The sequence below is a fragment of the Nannospalax galili genome, unplaced genomic scaffold, assembly GCF_000622305.1.
Source record: "Nannospalax galili isolate Female #2095 unplaced genomic scaffold, S.galili_v1.0 scaffold1325, whole genome shotgun sequence".
In the NCBI taxonomy this organism is placed as follows: domain Eukaryota; kingdom Metazoa; phylum Chordata; class Mammalia; order Rodentia; family Spalacidae; genus Nannospalax; species Nannospalax galili.
In genome coordinates, this window is record NW_008353205.1 from 6,831 (window position 1) to 12,982 (window position 6,152).

The window sequence follows — 6,152 nt, forward strand, 5'->3', positions numbered from 1 at the left end:
CAGGAATCAGGGAGCAAACTGGAATGTAGGTTCTCTGTAAAACCTCAAAGCCAGTCCCCAATGACCCACATCCTCTATCAAGACTCCATTTCATAAAGATTCCACAATATTTAAAAACAATGTCACAAGCTTGGACCAAGTGTTCACACACATGAAAATGTGGTGATGTTTCATTGTTGCACAGAACTGTCCTCCAACAGACCATGGGCAGATGCCATTTTCCCAAGGTTGGTGGCACCCTCTTGCCTAGGATCATTACAGCTAAGTTTGTTGACTGCTATGTTCTGCATGAGAGGATGAGCACGGCGAGTCAGCCACACCTCCTAGTCAACCAGTTGGCCCTAGTTGGAGGAAGGGAAGGGGCTAAGGGTGTATAAAATGTGGAAGCCATAGGGAGGGTCTTTTGCCAGTTTGTGAGGCTGTGAGGAAGTCAAAATCCACAATTGAATGAAGACTTCCCTGTGTGGCCTTAGAAGAGGTGCAATCACATTTCTATAAGTCAATCTTCACCCATTGCTCTGCAAGTAAGCCCAATAAACTCACTGCTTTCCCATGCTGTAGCCTGGCAAAAACAAGCCTCTATCTCTCATAGCGACCAAGGGAGAAAAGGGAGTCATTTACACATTCCAGAAGTAATTTTAGCTATATATATTCAAACCACAATATAAAATTCTAGAATCAAATGTGACCATGGCCAAGGAAAAGAGATTTAGCTCACTTCAAATCACACATGCCACATTACAGTAGCATGACTTTTCCTCCCTTTCTGTAGTAACCATGTTCTATGCCAAGGCAATATTAAATGTGTTTAATATTGCCTTGGCATATAACATCAGGCAGGCATATTTCTTGTCAAGTGGGGAGATCTCTGTAACAGAATTCAGGTCCTATTTGATAACATTGGACTTTCGGTGGGTGAACAGTAAGGACAAGGAACATTGGTTGTGATCCCCAGTGAGACATGTGGACATCAGGAATAGATTATGTAGTGTCAGAGTTCGGTGGGAGGTTCCTTCCTTTTGGCTTTCCCTGGCTCATTTGGAAAGAAAAGGGTCTTGGAAATAAAATAAGAATCCCTGTATAAATGGTACTTCCAACTGCTTGTCTTGTCTTTTAGAAAATAAATCTTTATTGAACTATGTTGTAATTAGTGTAGCACAGCCTTAGTAAACAACTCACACACACTACATGTTCACTAAGAACACTCCTGGAAGAGAATTCCACAGCAATCAATCAAGGAGGAGAAATTTTAGCATGCACTACTTAGTAATATTTAAACAATAAATCATTTGCAATTTAGTGCCAATCTCAGGAACCATATATTTTTTGTGCACATGCACTCATTCATGTCTGTGAGTGTGGTATGCATGTGTCAAGGTGCTTGTTGGTCAAAGGAAAACCTCAGGTGTCATTCCTTACCTCCTACATGTTAAAACTGGGGCCTATGTATTTCTCCAGTGTACAGCAGGGTATACAGCCTATGAGGTTCCAGGTATGCTTCTACTTCCGCCGCCTACAGCATCATGGGTATGTTGGGATTGAGTGTGTGCACTGCCGAGTCTGAGTTTAGGTAGATTCAAACTCTCAAGTTTTCAAAGACATGTCATGAGCTCTTTACCTACGGTGCCATCTCGGCAGCCCAAATGTTTTTAGTATGTCCTTGACATTTGTAAAAATCCAGAAAGGGCAGATTTTACTCTAGTGAATAACACTGCATTGTTTTAGACACGGTTAAATGCTTTGTTGACCTTGAAGACATGCAAGCCAATGTCAGAAAATATTTATATCCTTTAGAAGAAAGAATTTTAGTAAAATTTTATTATCATTTTATTGGAATCTGTCCTTTGTACAGGATTAGGTAGTGGCAGTCAATGGCTTATGTTTATGTACTGCATTTTTACAGACCAATAGCAGATAGGCTTTCACACATTTTTCCAAAGACACAAGTCATTGGAGTGGTCAACAGGGTCATAGTCAATGTCTTACTTTTCTTTTCTTTGCGTGGTCCATTTCTTCTGCAATTTGCTGCAAGACAGACTCCCATTCAATTCTCAGAAACAAGTTCCAGAGCCATAACTTTGTAACATCATAAACTTCTGCGAGGTGTTGAAACTAGGACACATTTTGACTATTCAGTTACAAAGATAGCTGGGACCTTTAGGGGACACCTGTCAGTGCTAGACCTTATCTTTTCACTACATCTAAGGGAAAAGGATTTTTATTAATTCTCGATTTGGGGGGACTAAATCTGAAAATAACAGCTCTTAGGCTTTGGTTTCCCCAACAGTGTATGCTACAAAAATTTGAATAGGGAAGTGGTTAATTATTAAGACAGAGAACAAATATTCAATATGAAAAGAAAATCAATCACTTTACCTGTGATATCAAGAGTTACTGAGATGCTTTGGTGGTCACCTGTAACAATGTGAAAGGGAATCCAGCATTATCCTTGTCCAGCATTATCCTTCAAGCTCAGTCATCACTGGGGTGGAAGGCCCATCCTCACATGAGGGAATCTGACAGTGCCCCTCACCAGTGACTTTGTTTTGGGGGATGGGTGTGGGGGAGCCTATTTTTCTTTTAGAATCCCACTAACAATAGTTCTATTTCACTGGTTTATACTCACCTAAGGTAATCACTTCCCCCTCTTGAACCTTCTCTTCACCTTTGGGTTTCTGTGACCTTGCAGATACTGATCAGTCAAGGAAAATAATTTTGAAGACACAAGTTATCAACTGGGTTTGAAGTACTTTATATTTTCCAGGTGTTTTGGATTGCCTTATTTTTGCCAAAAACGCCAAGACACAAAATTTATAAGTGATGCCTAGAGTAGATCAATTGGTGAAATAAGTACCTAGTAATAGTGCCTATTTCCTAGGATGAATATGATCCTTTACATACTGCAATCTTCCCCTTTGTCTCTTATAACCCTCTCTGTAACTTCCACAACCTGCAGTAACAGTCTGAAGTTTTCTGGGTTTTGTCATCACTTTTTCCTGTTTCCATTTTGCAATAATCCATGTATTAGGACAATACTACCATACAAAATTGCATCTTATCTAAAAAACAGCAGTATTTTCTCTTTAATCATCCAGTTCGAGGGGATCCAACATGCTCTTCTGCCCTCTGTGCAGGCAAAATACCAAAAATAAAAATAAACTTTATAAAATGTGTATGTGAACACAAACAGAACATGTTAACTGTCCTGAAGACATTTTTATTATCAGAATAAAATGAAATGAGTTTGTCTGAAATTTAAGTCCTGGGGCTGGAGAGATGGCTCAGTGATTAGGAGCACTGACTGCTCTTGTAGAGGACCCAGGTTCTATTCCCAGCACCCACATGGCAGCTATGAACAGTCCTTAACTCCAGCTAAGCAGGTAAAAGGCACTGCCACCAGGCCTGAGTTTGATCCCTGGGACCCACATGATGGAGAGAAGGCCTTAAGTTGTCCTCTGACCTCCATATGCAACTACAAACACACATACATGGGCACAAAATAGATAAATGTGCCAGGCATGGTGGTGCACACCTGTGGCCCCAGCACTTGGGAGGCAGAGGCAGACGGATCTCTGTGAGTTCAAGGCCAGCATGGTCTACATAGCGAGTTCCAGGACAGCTGGGGCTACAGGGAGACCCTGTCTCAAAAACACCAAATAAATAAATAAATAAATAAAAATAAAATACAATAATAACCCCCAAATACCCACACACACACTTAGAAATTGTTTTTGTTAAAAGAAATTGATTTCTCTAGTGCAGTATAAGTGGTGAGCCAGATCAAATGCAGAGAACTGTGGATCCTACAGAAGAACTCGGCCAATGGAAGATCACCACCCATCAATTCTGTTTCTCTACAACCCACCCTGCTGCCAGGAGCTATGCATCAAAGAACGCTGGAGAGAAACAGAAGCAACGACACAACAAGCATGAAAGCTCACAGTGCTACACAGTCCACAATGTCTATGTGCAGAATTGAGAGGCGGACAACCCAGAAGCTCCTCAGTCTACATAGCTGGGTGCCTCGGAAATACCATTCTGGCAGAGAAGACCTGGAAAATTGCTACAGTCACTGCTATTTAGTCCATGTTAGAAGGCCAGTGGAGCTGCAGTCTACCACTGAAGGACTGCAGCAGCAACAGCAGCAGCAACAGGATTGGGCACTCTCCACAGAAAGAAAATATGTGAAGGCAGGAAACAACTTTTTTCCTCAGACATCTTTATTTAGGTGCCAATCATATGGTTTTCCTGTCACAATGAAACATGCCTCTAGATGTTATGACAGCACACACACGTAAGCCAACTCATCCCTTGTGTACTGGCAAAAACACCATATATAGTAACTATATCTATCAGTGAGAGGTGCACATATACCCTCACAAGTGTGGACATTGTCACAGGCCTCTTATGAGCATTTTCAGGCAAGTGAGCAGGTAAAGCTGTCAAGAAAACTTTCACTTAACTTGGTATCATGTAATTGACCTTGACAAGGCTACTCATTTCAGAACACTGATGCAAAGACCTCAACTAAAGGCAATTAGTTTCAAGTGTACATCCCCCTACTGCAAAAAAGTACTGGGTCTTTTTTTTTTTTAATGGGCTATTATTAGTAGCAAAGTGTGTTGACACAGGCCTTTAACACCAGTATATGGGAGGCAGAGGCAGGTGAATATCTGTCAAGCAAACCACGAAGATTATTGCCACTACTTGTGGTTACATACTGAAACTAGATGGTACGACCCTACTGCTGAAGTTTGCAGGACATGGAGAAATGATGCCGGAATAAGGTGGAAGCTTCCTCTATACTTGCTGGCTTACATGGAGCCAGGTGAAATACAGATTGCTGAGGGCGAACTGTCACCAATGGTCCTGCTCAGCTATAAACCCCTTTTCTCCAGTACCAACAAGACAGGCAGAATATGCCTTCTGGTGCAATAGTGGCACAACTACTGTTTGAGTTCAACGAGCAGCTTTCAGATTGGACTTACAGCCCACTCCATGGGAGAAAATTCACATCTGATATTATGAGCCAGGAACAAAACTGTACCCAGAGTCGTCACAGGTTCCAGCAGGAAATTAATTGTTATTATTTTGTTATGATGTCCTTCTCAAGTTCCCTTCTCAACATTTCAGTTCATGTCTAATAGGTCATCGCTATTGTCAGCTGCACTCCATCATGCAAGGAAACTTCCTTTCACAATGGATGGGACAGCACAAAGACTCAGAACCAATGATGAAGATCCTGAGAAAAAGGCAGTATTACTCTGTCACACTGGCCCAATGTCAGCCACGGATGGACTTTTATATCTGACAATCTCTACCCTCGAGGATCTAAAAGCATTACAAAAACATGTAAAAGCCAGAGGAAGGGGTGGACTGTTGTGGATCAATTTCCTTGCAATCGATGCACAAGGCTCAAAAAGTAAACAATAAGGTCTGAAAAGTTCAAATTTCCAAGTCTCCCACAGCCACTCCACAAGGTCACAGATGCAGTAAACAATTGTGAAAAGAAGAAATTCCCCAACTAACCAAGCTGACTGCCAGTTGTGCAGACATCTCAGATTGTTGTTTCCATGAGTCATCACTTAGGCTGGATGGGGGTTTTGGTGATGCAGCTGTCTGTGCTTGTCCATGCTCCTAGAAGTAACCCCCATAAAATCCTTGGTTCACCGAATTGAACTTTGGTAGAATTTTGTTTTTGTGTGATTAGTTTCCTATTTCAATACATTTCTAGGAATTGTCTCCAATGAGTTATTTGACATTGAAAGAGCACTGTGGTGTGAAACTGCTCTGCCATGTAATTTAGAAATCTTAACAACTATAGGCATTGTTCACATCCACACGGCTCTTTGCCATGATTAATTTCCTCTTGTAATTGTGAGGAACTATGAAATGTAAAGATTTCCATTCTTTGCATTGAGAGGGTTTTCCTCCAGTATGAATTTTTTCATGTTATTTAAGATAAATGTACCACATGTAGGATTTATATTGCTTTCACTCATTGGGTTTTGGTTTAACATGAATTTTCACATAAAGGAAGGTAACTGTGACATCTAAGGTTTAACCACCGCGTTGGCACTAAGTTTTCTAAAATAAGAATTCCTTCATGTAAAGAAGACTGTGACATCTAAAGCCTTTTCCACACTGTTCCT